The sequence below is a fragment of the Trachypithecus francoisi genome, unplaced genomic scaffold (assembly GCF_009764315.1).
Source record: "Trachypithecus francoisi isolate TF-2019V2 unplaced genomic scaffold, Tfra_2.0 Lachesis_group14, whole genome shotgun sequence".
Taxonomy (NCBI): domain Eukaryota; kingdom Metazoa; phylum Chordata; class Mammalia; order Primates; family Cercopithecidae; genus Trachypithecus; species Trachypithecus francoisi.
This window is the reverse complement of record NW_022681459.1, coordinates 6,696,035-6,717,399: the sequence shown is the minus strand read 5'-3', so window position 1 is coordinate 6,717,399 and position 21,365 is coordinate 6,696,035. Positions and strand designations below refer to the sequence as shown.

The following is a 21,365-nucleotide window of genomic DNA, read 5'->3' as shown; positions in this document are numbered from 1 at the left end:
TTAAAAGTGTGTAGCACCTCGCCTTTTGCTCTCTTGCTCCTGCTTTTGTCATGGGACATACCGGCTCCTCCGTTGTCTTCTGTCATTATTAGAAGCTTCTTGAGGCATCCCCAGAAGCAGATGCTGCTATGCTTCCTGTACAGCCTGCAGAACCATGAGCCAATTAAGCCTCTTTTTAAATAAATTTATTGGGAAATTTAGCCATTTCTTTATAGGAATGTGAGAATGAACCAATACAAAATATCATTTAAATAGAACAAAACAGAAATCTTGGAACTGAAGAATTCAATGAATGAAATTTAAAAATAAAATCAAAATATTCAACAATAGAATTGATCAAGCAAATGAAAGAATTTCTTTTTTTTTTTTTCTTAACGAAGAAGCATTTTATTATTTTGCTGCAAAGCTGTTGCTTCACCGCATAAAAATAACACCAGCAAATGCAGTGTATTGCAAAATTAAAATAGTGGTGTTCCTCATCTGACACTGTACAAACAACAAAACCCTCTTCACTCCCAGTTATTCCCAATGGAAAGATCATTAAGTATTTCATCCCAAATGCAGGTATGGATATACGCAAGTCACAATATCATATAAGGCTTAAGAACAACAATGTTATCTTTGAATTATGTAATTTTTATAACTAGTTTTTACCATGGATAATTTAATGAATTCTGAACACTAGAGTCTAGTCTATAAATCATAGGATATTGTGAAAAAGACTCGTTTTATATTTATCTATAATCATTAGAAAGTTAAAGGGCATTTTCCTTCATTAACAGTGTTAACAGTAGTTTTTTTTTTTTTCCCCCATCAGTAATGCTAAAAGTTGCTATTCTAAGTCTTCTATCCACCACTAATTTCAGACAACTCTGTTGGGTTGCGTTATTTCATACTAGTTTATTTAGGGGTTCCATTTTCACTCCTCAATAGATTTTATGTATTTCTCATATGCTTCTTCACTCATAAGATCCTTAGTTCTGAAGGGTATACTCAGTGTCATCTTGATCAGCCAACCATCTTCATAACAAGATTTGTTTACAAGTCCTGGATTTTCTGCAAGAACTTCATTAATTTCAGTTACTTCTCCTGATAAAGGAGAATAAGAGTTCACTAGCAGCTTTCACCCTTTCCAAAGCACCAAACTCGTCTTGTTTGTTCAATTTTGTCCCAACTTCAGGTAGACTACAGTAAAACAACATCTCCCAACGCTTCCTGTGCAAAATTGCTGATTCCCACTGTTCCAGTATCACTTTCTGTTGTTATCTATTCACGTTTCTCTGTGAATTTACTCACCGAGAGCAGAGCGGGTCGAGTGCGCAGCGTCCGGACGGCGCCCCCTCCAGCTGCCAGGGCTTCAGAGGGCAGGGCGCGGGTGGCGGGTGATGGGACCGCACGCAGGGTGCAGAGCAGGGCCTGTACGCTCCAAACCCCACTCGCAGCGCCCTGTTCGCAGGGGTGCGGGGGTCGCAGCGCTATGCCTCGGCCACGCGCGCAGGGAAGCGGGGCAGAGAGGGGCCGAAAGAATTTCTTAACTTGAAAACAGGTTTGAAATAACCAAGTCAGATAAAAAAGAAAAAAAGAATAATGAAAGCTTATGTGATATATAGTACACTCAAAAAACACATTTTCACAATTTAGGACATTCAGGAGATGAGATTTCAAAAGGCATGGAAAATGTATTTAATAAAATAATAGCTGAAAACTTCCTAAGTCTTGAAAGAGATGTAGATAGTCAGATACAGGAAGCTCAAAAATCCCCAAATAGATTTAACCCAAAAAGGTCATCTCCAAGGCATATTATATTCAAACTGTCAACAATCAAAGACAATCAGAGAATTCTAAAAACACCAAGAGAAAAGAGTCAAGTTACATATAAGGAAATTCCTATCACACTAACAAACAGCAGATTTCTCAACAGAAACCTTACAGGACAAGAGAGAGAATGTGATGTTATACTCAAAGTGCTGGGAATAAAAAAGCAACAACACCATGCCAGTCAAGAACACAAAACTCAGCAAAGCCATTCTTTAGAAATGGAAAAATGGTCTTTCCAAGACAAGTGAAACTTGAAGGAATTCATCACCACTAGACTAGCACTACAAGAACTGCCTAAAGGAGTCCTATATCTGGAGGTGAAATGACAATACATGCCACGGCATGAAAATACACAAAAGTGGAAAACTCACTGGCAGATCAGATACACGAATGAGGAAAAAGAAAAGCATCAAACAATGTCACTACAGAAAACCACCAAATTACAAATATTAAAAAAAAAGAGAGAAAGAAAACAACAAAGAATATACAAAATCAGAAAAAAACATCAACAAAATGACACTAGGAAGTCCTCACATCTCAATAACAAACTGAAATGTAACTGGCTTAAATTCCATTATTTATTTATTTATTTATTTATTTTATTTACAGATGGAGTCTCACTCTGTTGCCCAGGCTGGAGTGCAGTGGTGCCATCTCGGCTCACTGCAACCTCCCCCTCATGGGTTCAAGTGGTTCACCTGCCTCAGCCTCCTGAGTAGTTGGGACTACAGGTGCCTGCCACCACACTTGGTTAATTATTGTATTTTTAGAAGAGACAGGGTTTCACCATGTTGGCCAGGCTGATCTTGAACTCCTGACCTCAGGTAATCCACCCACCTTGGCCTCCCAAGGTGTTGGGATTACAGGCGTGAGCCACCATGCCTGCCTAAATTCAACAATTTAGAATATAGGCTAGCCGAATAGATTTTATTTTTTTTAAATAGGCTCAGTTTCACATTGCCAACAAGAAACTCACTTCACCTGTTAAGACACATATAGACTGAAAATTGAGAAATAGAAAAATGCATTCCATGCAAACAGAAACCATAAGTATGTCAAAGTAGCAATATTTATATCAGACTGTAATCCCAGCAATTCAGGAAGCAAAGGCAGATGGATCACTGGCGGTCAGAAGTTCGAGACCAGCCTGGTCAACATGGCAAAACTTGTCTTTACTAAAAATACAAAAGTTAGCTGGGCATGGTGGTGCAAACCTGTAATTCCAGCTTGGGAATCTAAGGTATGAGAATTGCTTGAACCTGGGAGGCAGAGGTTGCAGTGAGCTGAGATCATGCCACTACACTCTAGCCTGGGTGACAGAGTGAGACTGTCTCAAAAGAGAAAAAAAAAAAAAGATATACCCACTACAATAATAGTTGAGGACTTCAACACCCCACTTTCTGCATTGGACAACTCATCGAGACAGAAGTTCAACAAATAAATATTCGAGTTAATCTGCACTACGGACCCAATGGACCTAACAGATATTAATAACACATTTTATTTGACAGCTGCAGAATATACATTCTTCTCATCAGCCCACCAAACATTCTCCAGGATAGACCATACAGTAGGTGATGAAACAAGTTTCAACATATGTTTTTAGAAATTGAAGTTATATTAAGTGTCTTCTCAGACTGCAATGGAATAAAACTAGCATAGAAACAAGAGAGAAACATTCCAAGAAAGTTGCAAAGAGGAACTTTGGAAACTGTACAAATAAATACATATTAAAAAAATTCTCCTGAATGACCAATAGATTAATGAAGAAAATAAAAAAAGAATTTTTAAGTTCTCAATGAAAATAGAAATTGAAACACAACATACTAAAACACACGGGTCTAGTTAGTGGTCTATCTATTTTGTTAATCTTTACAAAAATCAGCTCCGGGATTCACTGAATTTTAAAGGGTTTTTCATGTCCCTATCGCTTTCAATTCTGCTCTAATCTTAGTTATTTCTTGTCTTCTGCTAGCTTTTGGATTAGTTTGCTCTTACCTCTCTAGCTCTTAATTGTGATGTTAGGGTGTCAGTCTGAGATCTTTCTAGCTTTCTGATGTGGGCGTTTAGTGCTATAAATTTCCCTCTTAACACTACTTTAGCTGTGACCCAGAGATTCTGATACATTGTCACTTTGTTCTCATTGGTTTCAAAGAACTTTTTGATTTCTGCCTCAATTTCATTATTTACTCAGGAGTCATTCAGCAGCAGGTTGTTCAATTTCAATTTAATTGTGTGGTTTTGAGTGAGTTTCTTAATCCTGAGTACTAATTTTATTGCACTGTTGTCTGAGAGACTATTTGTTATGATTTCAGTTCTTTTGTATTTACTGGGGAGTGTTTAACTTACAGTTATGTGGTCGATTTTAGAGTAAGTGCCATGTGGCACCGAGAAGAAAGTATGTCAAATAGACACAATAAAAAAATGGTCAAGGAGATATCACAATTGACCCCACAGAAATACAAACTACCATCAGATAATACTATAAACACCTCTACACAAATAAACTAGAAAATATAGAAGAAATGGATAAATTCCTGGACACATACACCCTCCCAAGACTAAAACAGGAGGGAGTTGAATCGCTGAATAGACCAGTAACAAGTTCTGAAATTGAGGTAGTAATTAATAGTTTGCCAACCACAAAAAAAGCACAGGACCAGATGGATTCACAGCCAAATTTTATCGGTACAAAATGGAGCTGGTACCATTCCTTCTGAAAGTATTCGAAACAATGGAAAAGGAGGGACTCCTCCCTAACTCATTTGATGAAGCCAGCATCATCCTGATAACAAAACTGAGATGAGACACAACAAAAACAAGAAAAATTCAGGCCAATATCCCTGATGAACATTGATGAAAAAATCCTCAATAAAATGCTGGCAAACCAAATCCAGCAGCACATCAAAATCTTATCCACCATGATCAACTTGGCTTTATCCCTGGGATGCATGGCTGGTTCAACATATACAAATCAATAAACATAATCTATCACATAAACAGAACCAAAGACAAAAACCACATGATTATCTCAATAGATGCAGAAAAGGCCTTTGATAAAATTCAACATCCCTTCATGTTAAAAACTCTCAGATCACTAGGTATTGATGGAACATATCTCAATATAAGAGCTATTTATGACAAACTCACAGCCAATATCATACTGAATGAGCAAAAGCTGGAATCATTCCCTTTGAAAACCAGCACAAGACAAAGATGCCCTCTGCCACCATTCCTACTATACATAATACTGGAAGTTCTGGACAGGGCAATCAGGCAAGGAAAAGAAACAAAGTGTATTCAGTTAGGAACAGAGGAAGTCAAATTGTTTCTGCAGACAACATGATTCTATATTTAGAAAACCCCATTGTCTCAGTCCCAAAACTCCTTAAGCTGATAAGCAACTTCAGCAAAGTCTCAGGTTTCAAAGCCAATGTGCAAAAATAAAAAACATTCCTTTACACCAACAATAGAAAAGCAGAGAGTCAAATCATGAATGAACTCCTATTCACAATTGCTACAAAGAGAATAAAATACCTAGGAATACAGCTAACAAGGGATGTGAAGGACCTCTTCAAGGAGAAGTACAATCCACTGTTAAAGGAAATAAGAGAGGATACAAACAAATGGAAAAATATTCCATCCTCATGCATAGGAATAACTAATGTTATGAAAATGGCCATATAACCCAAAGTCATTTATAGATTCAATGCTATTTCCATCAAACTACCATTGACATTCTTCACAGAATTAGAGAAAACTATGTTAGATTTCATATGAAAGTAAAAAAGAACCCATATATCTAAGACAATCTTCAGCAAAAAAGAACAAAGCTGGAGGCATCATGCTACCTGACTTCAAACTATACCACAAGGCTACAGTAACCAAAACAGAATGGTACAGGTGCTAAAACAGACTTATAGACCAATGGAACAGGACAGAGACCTCAGAAATAACACCACACATCTACAACCATCTGATTTTCAACAAACCTGACAAAACAAGCAGTGGAGAAATGATTCCCTATTTAATAAATGGTGTTGGGAAAACTGACCAGCCATACACAGCAAACTGAAACTGGACCTCTTCCTTATACTTTATACAAAAATTAACTCAAGATGGAGTAAAGACTTAAATGTAAGACCCCAAACCATAAAAACCCTAGAAAAAAACCTAGGCAAAACCATTCAGGACATAGGCATAGGCAAAGACTTCATGATGATAATGCCAAAAGCAACTGCAACAGAAGCAAAAACTGACAAATGGGATCTAATTAAACTAAAGAGCTTCTGCACAGCAAAATAAACTATCATCAGAGTGAACAAGAAACCTACAGAATGGGAGAAAATTTTTGCAACCTACCTATCTGACAAAGGTCTACTATCCAGAATTTATAAGGAACTTAAACAAATTTATTAGAAAAAAATAACTGCATCCAAAAGCAGGCAAATGATATGAACAGACACTTCTCAAAAGAAGACATTTACATGACCAACAAACATATGAAAAAAAGCTTCATCATCACTGATCATTAGAGAAATACAAACCAAAACCACGACGATACCATCTCATGCTAATCAGAATGGCAATTATTAAAAAGTCAAGAAACAATAGATGCTGGCAAGTCTGTGAAGAAAGAGGAACACTTCACTGTCGTTGGGAATATAAATTAATTCAACCAGTGAGGAAGACACTATGGCAATTTCTCAAGGATCTAGAACCAGAAATACCATTTGACCTAGCAATCCCATTACTGGGTATATACCCAAAGGAATATAAATAATTCTGCTACAAAGAGAATGTACATGTATGTTTATTGTAGTGCTACGTACAATAGCACAGACATGGAACCAACACAAATTCCCATCAATGATAGACTGGATAAAGAAAATGTGGTACATATACACCATGGAATACTATGCAACCATAAAAATGAATGAGATCATGTCTTTTGCAGAATGAGACTGGAAGCCATCATCCTCAGCAAACTAACATAGGAACAGAAAACCAAACACTGCATGTTCTCACTCATAAATGGAATTTGAACAATGAGAACACACGGAAACAGAGAGGGGATAACACACATCAGGGCCTGTTAGGGGGTGGGGGGCAAGGGGACGGAACTTAGAGGATAGGTCAATAGGTGCAGCAAACCACCATGGCACATGTATACCTATGTAACAAACCTTCATGTTCTGCACATGCATCCCATTTTTTTAAAAGAAAGAAAAACAAAAATAAATAAATAAACAAATAAAACCTATTGGATATGGCAAAAGCCATTCTAAGAGGAAAGTTTACAGCAGCAAATGCCTACATCAAAAAAAGTAGAAATATTTCAAATAAAGAACTGAATGATGCACCATAAGGAACTGGAAAAGCACATAGAAATCAAATTTAAAATTAGTAAAAATAAATAAATAAATAAATAAAGATTAGAACAAAAGTAAATAAAACGGAAACAAAAATAACAATTTAAAAGAACAAAAAGTTGTTTTTTTGAAAAGATAAATAAAACAAACCATTAACTAAGCTAAAAAAAATTATAAAAGTCTCAAGTAATAAAAAAAATCCAGAAATGGAAACTTTACAACTGATAGCATAGAAATAAAAAGGATAATTAAAGACTATTTCAAATAATTATATGCCAACAAATTAGAAAACCAAGAGGAAATCGATAAATTCCCGGACACATGTAACCTACCAAGATTGAAGCACACACACACAAAAAAATAGAAACCTGAACAGATGAGTAACAAGTAACAAGATTAAATCATGATTAAATGTCTCCCGGAAAGGAAATTGCAGGGCCAGAGTGACTTAGCTGCTGAATTCTACAACACTTTAAAAGAACAAGAATTAAAATTCTTCCAGAAAATTTAAGAGGATGTAATTCTTTGTAATTCATTCTACGACACCAGCATTACCCTTATACCAAAACCGGACAAAGGCACAAAAATTAAAGAAAACTACCAGGCCAATGTCACTGGTGAACTTAGATGAAAAAAATTTCCAAAAGAAAAAAAAAATACTAGCAAACAGAATCTAATAGCACATCAAAAAGATAATAGCTATAATTAAGTGTGATTTATCTCAGGGTTGTACAGATGGTTCAATACACAAATCAAGAAATGTGATACACTACATCAGCAAAATGAAGAAAAAATATATATCTCAGTGAATATAGAAAAAGCATTTGATAAAATTCAGCATTTCTTCATGACTAAAACACTCATCAGACCAGGTAGAGAAGGAACATGCCTTAAAACAATAAAGGCCATATATGACAAACCCATATGTAACATTATCTTATACATAGAAAAGTCTAGACTCCACCAAAAATGTCTCAGAATGGAAAAGCAAATTCAGTAAAACTGCAGGACAAAAAATTAACATACAAAATAAGTAAACATTCTCTACACCAGTAATGAACTAGCTGAAAAAAAATCAAGAAAGGAATTTCATTTACAATAATTACAAAAATAGAATATGTTTAAATGATTTAACTAAGGAGGTAAAATATCTCTGCAATAAAATCTACCACATACTGATGAAAGAAATGAAAGAGGACACACAAATTTGAAAGACATCTCATGCGGGTTGGAAGAATTAGTATTGTTTAAATGATCATACTACCCAGAGCAAACTATAGATTAAATGAAATCTCTATCAAAATATCAATTAACATTCTTCATGGAAATAGAAAAACACAGAAAAAAAATCCAAAAAAAGGTGTGGAACCACAAAATACCTTGAAAAGCCAAAGCAGTACTCAGCAAAAAGAACAAAGCTGGATGCATCACACTACCTGACTAAAATATACTATAGAGCTATAGTACCCCAAACCACATGGTCTTGGTATAAAAGCCAACACATAGACCAATGGAACAGAATGGAGAACCTAAAAAATTCCATATTTGTAGCCAAGTAGTTTTTGACAAAAGTGACCAGAACATACATTGACGAAAGGACAGTTCTTCAATACTTGGTGCTTGGAAAACTGGATATTAATAGACAGAGGAATTAAACTAGACTCCTATCTCTCACCATGTACAAAAATCACCTGAAAATGGATTGAACACTTAAATGTAAGTCCTAAAACTATAGAACTACTAAAAGGAAACATGGGGGAAATACTTCATGACAATGATCTAGGTACAAGTTTTATGGGTAAGACTTCAACAGCACAGTCAGCAAAAAAATAGAAAAATGGGATTATGTCAAAGCAAAAAGCTTTTACACAGCAAAAGAAAAAAATCAACAGTGAAGAGACAACCTTTAGAATTGGAGCAAATATTTACAAACTAATCATCCAACAAAGGAATAATATCCAGATATACGTATGAGGAACTAGAACAACTCAATAGTCATAAAACAATCAAATTAAAAATAGGCACAGGATCTGAAGAAACATTTCTTGAAAGAAGACATGCAAATGGCTAATAGGTACATGAAGAAATGCTCAACATCACTAACAATTAGGGACATGCAGATTGAAACCACAATGGATATCATCTCACCCCAGTTAGAATGGCTGTTATCGAAAAGTGAAAAGATAGCAAATGCTTGAGAGGATGCAGAGAAAAGGAAGCTCTTATATATTGTTGGTGGGAATGTCAATTACTACAGCCATTATAGATAACAGCATAGAGACTTCTCAAAAGAGTAAAAATAGAACTACCATATGATCCAGTTATTCCACTAGTGGATACATACCTAAAAGAAAGAAAATCAGTATATTGAAGAGATTTCAGCAACCACCAATTTATTGTAATAGTAAATTGGTAGGGAATCAGCCAATTTACTATTACATGGTAGGGAATTAACGTCAATGTCCATCAACAGATGAATTAATAAAGAAAAATGGTACACATACACAATGGAATACTATTAAACTATAAAAGGTAATGAAATGCCATCATTTGCAGTGACATGGATGGGCCTAGAGGACATTATGTTAAACAAAGTAACTCAGGCACAGAGAGATAAATGCCACATGTTCTCACTCATATGTGGGAGCTAAAAAAATGAGCTCATAGAAGTAGAGTATGATAGTGGTTATTAGAGGCTGGAAAGGGTAGAGGGAGAGAATAGGGAGAGGCAGGTTAACAGCTGCGAAACTGTAGCTAGATAAGAGAACTAAGTTCTAGTGTTCTATAGCACTAGACTACGAGGAAGACAGTTAATGATAATTTATTGCATATTTTCCAAAAGCTACACGAGAGAATTATGAATGTGCGCATCACAAACAAATGCTATATATTTGATGTGATGGAAATGCTAATTACTCTGATATGATTATTACTTATTTTATACATGTATCAAAATATCACTTTATCCTATAAACATATACAATTTTTGTGCACCAACTAAAATTAACATTAAAAAAGCAAAAATAATATAATTTTTAAAATGAGACTCACTACTATAGTTAAAGCACTCTTTTACAATGCAGACAGTAATGTTGTTTCCAAAAGAGCAAAGTCCGTGAAATTGCTCACACACTCCCAGCCAGGATCTCCTTTGTAGAAACTCATTAAAGATCAGAGAGGATCACTTGAGGCCAGGAGTTTGAGACTAGCCTGGGTAACATAGCAGACCCCATGTCAACAACAGCAACAACAAAATTAAAAATTAGTTGAGCATAGTGGTTCACACCTGTAATCCCAACTCCTGAGGCAGGAAGATAGCTTGAGCCTGGGAGTTCGAGCGGTGAACTTAGTCTATGATCACACCCATGACCTCCAGGCTGGGTGAGAGAGCAAGATCATGTCTCAAAAAATACATACACAAAAGTTCACGGGTGGACACTAATGTGTATTTTACCAGTGCTTGCTACACAGCCATTGCTGATTTCACTACTGATCAGGGAAAACTGACTATCCACGGCACTCATTCATCATGCAGTGAGAACTGATAGATCATTAAAGTTATGCCAGACACTTTTCTAGGTTTTAGAGATAGATACAAAATCTAACAGAGGAAAAGTCTAACCGTTTCAGAGCATATATTTTAATGATGTATATTGCTAAGAAAAGTTTATTGAAAGCAAGAAATTATATGAATCGTATTCTTAAACTGAAGAATGTTATAAATCTGTATTTTCTGCTTTAAGTAATATAAAAATTAAATTTGTATTTCAGACTACAAATCTTGAAACATAAATTAGCAATTGTTTCAGAGAAATGGGTGGATAAGGCCGGGCGCGGTGGCTCAAGCCTGTAATCCCAGCACTTTGGGAGGCCGAGACGGGCGGATCACGAGGTCAGGAGATCGAGACCATCCTGGCTAACACGGTGAAACCCCGTCTCTACTAAAAAACACAAAAACTAGCCGGGCGAGGTAGCGGGCGCCTGTAGTCCCAGCTACTCCGGGAGGCTGAGGCAGGAGAATGGCGTGAACCCGGGAGGCGGAGCTTGCAGTGAGCTGAGATCCTGCCACTGCACTCCAGCCTGGGTGACAGAGCGAGACTCCGTCTCAAAAAAAAAAAAAAAAAAGAAATGGGTGGATAAATGAAGAGAATAAGCTGAATTATTGCTAAAACAAAGGCTTGAAATAGTCTCAAAATGTTTTTTCTTCCAGATATTAAAATACAACTATTAATCTAATTATCTAACAGAACACATCTTCCTCCAAAATTATACCTATTCTGGTCCTAGTCATTGTTTAATATTTCTTAGCTGGTTTGTTTGAATGTAGTGCCCTTTGTATAATCTCCATTTAAAAATCACTAAACTGCTTTTTGCCATGAGGAAAAATTTTAGTCTTTGCAATTTTTCTGTGTCATGTCTGTGTGTGTGTGTGTGTGTGTGTGTGTGTAAACCCTCTTGATTAACTGTGTCTTTTCTGAAAAGTTTCTGGAATAGTTCTACCATTCTTTTCTGCTGTCATATTTTTCAAACTTCAAATACTCATCATGCAATAAATGTGTCATTTCTGAACTTCATCTTAAAAATCTGCACTGTTGGCCCAGGCGCGGTGACTCAGGTCTGTAATCCCAGCACTTTGGGAGGCCCAGATGGACGGATCACGAGGTCAAGAGATCGAGACCATCCTGGCTGACACAGTGAAACTCCATCTCTACTAAAAATACAAAAAGCTAGCCAGGCGTGGTGGCGGGTGCCTGTAGTCACAGGTACTCGGGAGGCTGAGGCAGGAGAATGGTGTGAACCTGGGAGGTGGAGCTTGCAGTGAGCAGAGATCACACCACTGCACTCCAGCCTGGGTGACAGTGCAAGACTCCATCTCAAAAAACAAAACAAAACAAAAAAAAAACTGCACTGTCATATATTTAAACAGTATATTGATTCAAGGTCATCATCTAAATATGGCCATATTATCTCTTTATATAGATTAAGTAAGGTCTAAATGTTTAATTACATATTTAGTAGGTGTGAAATAATATGCCTTTTCACATTGCTTTTCCATACAGAGACCAGTTTGAGAATGCTGAAATAAAATAAGCTAAATTTAAAGAACTAAGGGATAAGAATATAATAAAAGTTTTTTTTTAATGACTTGCATTTTACTAGTTTACCAGATGAAACAATGCTTTCCACTCCTTCTGTTAAGCATATTTACTGAAGTCTATGCTTGTTGAATGCCTTTGGCTGGCAGACTACTCTCCCCACACTTCTGTTCTCTATGTTTCGGTAGTATGTATACCACTTGTCAGATGTGTTTATCCCTAAATCTGTTTATACCAGTTGTTTTTTTGTTTTTTCACTTACAAAATTTGTTTAAATATTACTTAAGTTTATGAAAATTAGTGTATGAAAATAAAGAGGTTGTTTCTATGAAAACGAAGTTGTATGCATTGAAAACAACTCTATAAAGGTGAATTACTTGAAAGATGCTTTCAAAAAGTAAGTGTGGGCTGGACAACTATAAAAAAACTGGGGAAAAATCATAGACTTCTAAAATGGTTCTCCATAAATTGCTTCACAAGTGTTTGTAATTGCTTGATGTGCTTTAAAGAGATGGAAACAGAAAATTGCAGAGGATGCATTATGAGTGCGGTTTATGTAAAAAAAAAAAAAAAAGAAAAAGAAAAGAAAGTATATAGGTCTGTCCATCAGCTAACTTTTAAGCAGAGCTCTTGTCTTGAATGTCAAGGTTTTAGAATATATTCACACTTATATCTTGATAGTTAAAATTAAACACATACATTTTATACTATTTTTATTTTTAACAGATGTTTTGCCAAATTAAACTATTTGAATAATATGGCTTCTTTCACATTTTACATGTGTTAATCACAGACACTGACTTGCTCACCCTTTGCTTTGATGGGAAATGCCTCAGCACAGCCATTAATGCTTCTCTGAGTGGGACACCATGTGACCCTCTCTCATCCATAGACACAGCTGGCTGGAACAATATTGGGCAGCTGAATCACATGAAGTCTATATACTGAGGCCAGTGATTGCTGTCCTGCTCTAAAAACATGAGATGAAAAATAATCAAATTTCTTTTTATGGGGATACTTGCATTTCATATGATGAAAAGACAGCTGTTGACAGTGGGTATGGATCATAACCAAATTTCCCTTGAGAAAGATTCAGGTCAAGATACTTTAACATTTTGTGTATACCAAAGTTTTGAGGGTAGAGGAACCATGTATCGGCATTCAAGTGGGAGAAATTTGTGTTATTTAGGGCAAAGTAAAAATGCCATGGAACCAAAATGATGTATTTTAGTGCCTCTGGCAGCACCTCTCCCCTGTCTTTTAAATAAGGGGCTCTCTGTATTTTCATTTTGATAAAGACTGTCATGAGTCTGATTAAAGAGATTTTTATGAGACCTTAATGATTACAAGAATTTAGGAAAAACAATAATGTGTCAATTATTACAGTAGAAATGTCCTTTAAATAGATCTAACTGTGGAATATAGAACTTTCCAAATGTGGAAAAATAAAACAGCATTTAATGGACAGCTTATTATTCAAGTTTTACAAAATGTGATTTTCTTAAATTAACTATGGCTTCTACAACCTAGTCCCCATCCAAATTTCCCTTTTATATCCATTAACAATTTTACTGCTTGAGGTGAAAAAGCATTTATTAGAACAATAATAAAAATTATTCAATATAATATAGTCTGGTTTAGAAATATTTCAAATATCTCAGTAAGCAATTTCTAATATGAGAAAACAATATACAGATATTGATAGCAAAATGGAAGACATAACCAAACCCTGCACAAGAATTTTGCATTATTCTGAACACTGGTATTTAAATAATTATTGAGTTGATCACTATGATGTCATAATCTGGGCAAAACTTTGAAAATTTAATGTTTGCTTGTTTTCCATTATATAAAAATAATACCAATTCACTTGAAAAATTTGTTACAATGATTATTTATCCTTCTGGAGATGAACCAATTGGATATTTTTTCATTGCCCCCAATTCCACTTTCTTTTTTTAAACTAGTTTTATTTTTTATTATTACTAATAGCAAATAAAATGTATTTTTTAAATGGGCCAGTATGCTGTACATCTAGGTGTCTTTTGCAGAGAATGGTATTGGAGTTTAGCCTTCTCTGCTTCAGTTTCCTCTTATGTAAAATAATAATGATGAAAAAATGTAGACTATTTCTTTTTTAGAATCATTGTAAGCATTAATAGCAATGATACAAATAAATAAGTGAGCATATCACAGATAATAAGCTTTTGGTGGTGGCCTATATGAGTATACAGTAATACATGCTTAATCACATCAGAAAATACAGTAAGGGATATGTATTGTAGTACCATATCACTGGAAGAGGTTATAGAAGAAAGTGAATGAATTCATGATTCTAGAACTTAGCTAGCCATGTGATCTTGAAAAAAACTTTTAAATTGCACTATTTGAGAAGCTGATGATAAAACATGCCCAACAATACCTATAGAGTTATAAAAAGTCAAATAACTTATGCATGTGTACGTGTGAAAGCACTGTATTGTGAAATGCTATAGGATTCCAACTTTCCTATATTTATCAATTTAATCAATAGCCATTTCGTACATTTAGTATGTACCTGCTGGGCACAATACTTGGGCCGAATAGAAAGAAATAAACTGATATTCTCCCTATCATACCAATGCTCAAATTTTATCAATATAAGCAATTATTGCAATAGAAATTTTACTCTTTCTGAGTAATAGCTCCCCATTATTTAAGACTCAAAATTCTGTTTAAAGATTGAATAAACTACTTTTAAAAGTATGTGTATTATTTGAGGTTAGATGTTCAAGCTATCCATATTTGTATATTGTTTGGAGGAAAAAGTATACTTTAGATGAAAAATCTCCTCAAGTCATTTCATGAAAATGTAATTTAAAAAGAGAAAATCCTCTTTACTCTTCAAAAACTAAATGATGCTTACAGCTTTTATTTATTTAACTTCTCCAGGGTCATTTATTGGTGTTTTGCATTTGCTGAACCCAACCAGGCACAAGTGAGAAAATAAGCCCATCTGATCCTTTCCAAAGGTTCGGGTTCCTAGGGCACAGAGATGGTAGGAAAATGGGGTATATATAGATGAGTATGAAAGCAAAGGAGGCATAAACAACACATATCTGATGTAATTCACTAGTATAGGGTTTTGTTTTATAGATGGAGTCGCGCTCTTGTGTCTCAGGCTGGAGTGCAGTGGCGCGATCTCTGCTCACTGCAACCTCCGCCTCCTGGGTTCAAGCAATTCTCGTGCCTCCACCTCCTGAGTAGCTGGGATTACAGGTGCCCGCCACCACGCCCGGGTAATTTTTGTACTTTTAGTAGAGACGGGGTTTCGCCATTTTGGCCAGCATGGTCTCAACTCCTGGCCTCATGTGATCCGCCTGCCTCGGCCTCCCAAAGTCCTGGGATTACAGCCGTGAACCACCGCGCCCGGCAGGATATAGGGTTTAAGAAAAGCTATTAATGAATACCCTTTGGTTATACTATATTTAAATAAGAACTCAAGAGCATCACAATTTAGACTAGGTTAGATGATTTAGTGAAAATTCCATTAATATTCTCTGTACACAAAAGATTGCTTAGAAATACCAATTTATCTATTGATTGATAATTGGCCTATTAAAAATTTTTACCATATATATTTTGGGTCTTCTTCATAATAAAGGCATTTATATAACATTATGTAGCCATAAAATTTATAATACAATGTAAGTCATGTGAAAACCAAATTACAAAGGCTAAGTCTTGTTTTCTGCACTATTAGGCAGTTTTTACTGTAAAAACTAAAATATTTCTAAATCAGACTATATTACATTGAATAATAATCTTCTATAATTGTTTCAATAATTTTTTTTTCACCTCACACTTCACACAGTAAAGGTGTTAATAGATATGAATGAGAAATGTGGATGGGAACTAGACTGAAGAAGTCAAAGTTAATATAAGAAAATCACATTTTGCAAAACTTGAATAATAAGTTGTCGATTAAACACTTTTATTTTTCCACATTTGGAAGCTTTTATGTTCCACAGTTGGAGCTCTTTACATAAGGAAGTTTATTGTAATACTTAATACATGATTACTTTTTCTAAATTATTGTAATTATTAAGGTCTCAAAAAAATCTTTTCGATCAGACTCCTGATGTCTTTATCAAAATGTTTGAGAAATATTTTAGTCTGTCATTTACTCTAAATTATAAGGTATTTGTTAAAGAGTTATTATTTTCTGTTTTATTATAATTGGTTTTCATTTCATATTTTTATGTGAATAAAGATTCTTAATATCATTGAAGTGATTTAAATTTTTATGACTGTTGAAAATAATCAAAATGCATACTGGAATGACTCAAACATGCTTTTTATAATAATCTTAAATATATTACATAAAATTTAATATATTAAGATAACCTAATGATTATATCAAACATATATGTACATATATGTTAAATATACTTGTAGTTTTTATTTATCGACTTTCTATGAAGTGTTTGGTACACAGATCCATAATGAAATACTCAATAAGCATGCATTTAGAAAATAACATTTGGTGCTGCTTATAAGTTGGACTGAATATCAAGAGAGAATATAGTATACTATTTCAGTACCATATCAGTAGAAAAAATATACATGTATACATACATATACACATATATACTATCCTTCAAATATTTTAACATGCTGATTTAGAAGTCATGCATGTAATAAGACATTAAGGATATTCAAAATATTATAATGCTAAAATTTTCACAACTGGCAATACTTTCTTGTTGTTGTTCTATTTTGCATGACATATACAAGCTATGTTCATAGATAGCTTTATCATGAGTCTAGAGTGATAATATGTGAATGAAGGAAATATAGTCATGGTATATTTTATTTACATGTTTCTTGTTTAGTCATTATGTACAATTCCATAAAAAATAAACTAATCAAATTTGAATGGGTCTATGTATAATATATTTTAACTAATTAGTTCTGACTTGATTATTCTTCACTGATTATATCTTGTCAGTCCTATTATACTGCGTTTTCAGAAATGACTCTGCTTTTGTGAAGATGTATTGGTCAATTTCTGTACCACATGGATATGTGTTTGGTGCTATAGATGATGCAGCAACATTTTTAGCTTTTAAAGGCTTTTACGAAGAACACAAAGATTAACAAAGTAATAAAAATAAGAAAACATCTAACAGATTAACTTGATAGCAGAAGATGGCAGCCACTCTTTTCATGTCCCCTTATATTTTTTCTTGTCTCTTGACCCTTTGTTATAGACATCGACTTACACAGTGGTTGGTCTGAAAAGCAACCTTTAGCTGGATACTTTTCATCTTTCCTGTGTACAGTTACACTTCCTAAAAATTTCTTGAGTTGGTAATACAAGGAGGGCTTAAGCAAGTCAAAAAATTATCAGGTGTCCCTGAGGTTAGAGGAAAGCTTAAAGAACTGTTAACTCTTTATTTCCAGGGAAATTATAGAGGGAGATAATGATTATAACTTTAACCACAGAATGGAGAAGTAATTTCAAGAGTCCAAAATGAAATTACCACAGATTTAGAAGAAATCTTAATTTCTGAAAGGGTTACTGTTTCATTAGTTGTAAGTCAGACATTAAAACATTATTGAAACACTTTGAGTTCCTGTGAACCATCTTTGTATAATCTTAAGAATGCAAATATGAAACATTTATTTATTCATGCTGTATAATTCTATTAGAACACAGAAAAACTAATTGTGTGTGTGTGAGCAAATGTATACTTATGGCTGAGAAGTATAAGAGGATTATTTATCTATAATTTTATATTTAAAATGTATGTACTAAATATATTACATAAAATATTAATATATGACATATAATATAATGATTATACATAAGTATATGTATTTATTATTTATTGACTTTCTATGAAGTGTTTGGTACACAGATCCATAAATGACATACTCAAAAAACACACAACAATAGTAGAAAGCTAACAAATTATTATTTTTAAATGGTGATGCAAGCATGCAGCTTTATAATATGCATATAAATTCTAGGACAAACTAAAAAATAACATTCAGTGATGACATCTGGCAAGATAGCTATGGGGTGGAGAGGCAAGAACTGGTTGCTGCCATAGTACCATTTTATCCTTTCAAATATATAAAAATATATAAGCTGGATTTTTTTTAAGGTAACAGTTGCTGTAAGAGATAAATCCCAAAATTTCAGTAGCTCATGTTACAGTCCAGTGATGACAGGGTGTGATGTCTAGTGGGTACAAAAGGAAGCACTTTTATGAAAGAGTGAAGAAAGCAGGTAGTTTCTTCCATTTCAGATATCAGTCCCTATTTATAACTTAGGAGTTATTAACATTAAAAATGGATCAGGAGGGCCAGGCATGGTGGCTCACGCCTATAATCCCAGCACTTTGAAAGACCGAGGCAGGCGGATCACCTGAGGTTTGGAGTTCAAGACCAGCGTGACCAACATGGAGAAACCCCATCTCTACTAAAAATTCAAAATTAGCCAGGTGTGGTGGTGCATGCCTGTAGTCCCAGCTACTTGGGAGGCTGAGTCAGGAGAATTGCTTGAACCTGGGAGGCGGAGGTTACAGTGAGCCGAATAGGGCCACTGCACTCCAGCCTGGGCGACAGAGCAGCACTCCATCAAAAAAAAAAAAAAAGGACCAGAAAAAGACACACCTTTTTTCTAGGCCTCATTTATACTTACTCTCTATTGTTAAGCACAGATCACACAGCCCCACTTAGCTGCAAACAGACTGAAAACTGAAAAATGAAGTTACTAGAAAATTAGTCCTATCGCTTCAACTAGTATACACTAGAGAAACAGAGCAAACAGTTACAGTGGTTGGCTGTCTTTCTCTACTCCATTGACCATTGAATATCTCATCCTGCACCTTTCTTTCAGACACTGGGCATATTCACACATTCTCCAAGGGCAGCAAATCCAATACCCATTCAATTACTTAAAACAGCTGAAGGTCCTGGTGCTCCTCTGCCTTCTCCTTCAGATCCACATGTGGCTAGCTTTGGTATAGCAAACTGTTCTCTAAAAGGATACAAATTATCTTCACTCCCTGTAATGATAGACCCAGTGTACAGTTTTTGGAACCGAAACAAGACAACTACACACAAATTCCCATTTAAGATCAAATTTTGATAGGACTTACAGTTTGTGTGTGTGTGAGTGTGAGGTTGCTGTTTCTAATGGGCGATTTTGTTGGGGCCCTTTCCCTCTCAGGAAAATTTCTTTCTTTAAGTAAACCTAGATCAAACTTACAGGATATTCCTTATCCGCTGTTTTCTGTGACTCGTACTTATTCCTCAGATAGAATATTTAGCCAGGCGCGGTGGCTTACATCTGTAATCCCAGCACTTTGTGAGACTGAGACCGGCGGATCACCTGAGGTTGGGAATCCGAGACCAGCCTGACCAACATGGAGAAACCCCGTCTCTATTAAAAATACAAAATTTGCCAAGCATGGTGGCGCATGCCTGTAATCCCAGCTACTCGGGAGGCTGAGGCAGTAGAATCGCTTGAACCCGGGAGGTGGAGGTTGCAGTGAGCCAAGATCCACCATTGCACTCCAGCCTGGGCGACAAGACTGAATGTGCATCTCATTAAAAAAAAAAAAAGAAAAGAAAAGAAAAGAAAAGAAAAAAAGAATATTTACTGTCTGTTAACCTCTGGGCCACCTCTGAAGTGTCTAAGTGCTGAACCTTATGTCATTTGCTGTCCCAACTATTTCTCTATCTTATCTGTTACTCTTTGGAGTCTAGAAGCCGTTCACTTTTTCACCTTTGAGCCTCCATATGTTTGAACTTCCTTGTAATTTTTGTTAGATAGTCAGACATTTTTTTCTAAGTCTATTTCTTTCTTCTAATGCCTCACTGTTTGTAAGTAGTAACACCCCAAATTACTAATATCAGTGTATTTTCTAACATTCCTTTTCAGAGTTAAACGCACAATTTTCATGAGGTCTGACTTCCCAATTCTTACAGAAAACAGTGTATGTATCTTGTCATTTTATGGCATAGATTTTCAGGTTACATATATAAATATCAGCTCATTTCACCTGCCACCTGACTGCTTAACCAATTCCATATATTTTACTTTTTCTTACAGCATAATATCACTTCAAGGGAACAGTTTCTGCATCAGTGAAACTAATGCTAGTTGTTAGAACACTATAAGAGATCAATTAGAGTACTAGCAGTTAAAATTACAAATATAGTTTATTTCTTGTTCACATCACCATCCCATTGGTGGCAAGGAAGAGACTATGATTAACTGGTTGTTCCAAAGACTTAGGCACTTTTCATCACACAAATTTGCATCTCTGAGTCTTCTCTTTGCTATAGATAGATAGGGAAAGTTATATTACTGTCCAATACTTTTATCATTTTGATTAAAATGTAAGAATAGAAAACAGTGGAGGGTTTTTAGTTGAGAATTAAAGATTGAATATGCAAGATAAATAAGGGAAAATCAATAATATAGTTTTGCTTTAGCAAAAATATGTGAAGTTCAAAGTACAGATAAGGAGAAATTAACCTTAGAATAGATGAGCGTGTAAATGCATGTCTATATATTTTAGTACTAAATACATGTTTGTGGTCGAATCTTGTGACTTTTATTTTCTTTGACAAGTAGATGACAAAGACATCTGTTGGAGTGAGAGAAAGTTGCAGTAATCAAAATCTGAGGAGAGGAGAGAGGATCAAATTTTTTTTTGAAGAGTGAGATTGATGGGCAGTAGCAAAGGCTTGTGAGTGATGATAATGCAGTTTTAGGAGGCTAATATGACCTCATGTGTGAAATTATCTGGTATTGGTGAGCTGCTGGGGTAAGGGCATGCTGTGTGATTATAGTTCAGGTCATCCAAGGTTGCTGTTTTGCTTGGTAGCATAAATAGGAATAACAGAAGAACAAGAGAGTTAGAATATTTGCAGGAATGTCCTTGAAATCATGGACCATGGAGCAAACTGGATAACGACAAAGTGAAAAAAAGAGGTAGATGGGGAGAAATTGATAGAGGCTTCAATTTCCGAGCAAGATTTTTGACCAAGTAGCTGGGCAATAAATTAGATTGTAGAA

The 21,365-nt window shown here is 35.1% G+C and overlaps 1 pseudogene across 1 annotated transcript in view; it reads right to left on the bottom strand.

The window, feature by feature from the left end:
- Positions 1-371: 371 nt before the first annotated feature.
- Positions 372-21,365, bottom strand: part of LOC117096741 — a 130,550-nt pseudogene continuing 109,556 nt past the window's right edge. The window contains exon 2 of the transcript XR_004442613.1: positions 372-1,535. The product of XR_004442613.1 is annotated as a glycine cleavage system H protein, mitochondrial-like (transcript). The remainder of the gene's footprint in view (positions 1,536-21,365) is intronic.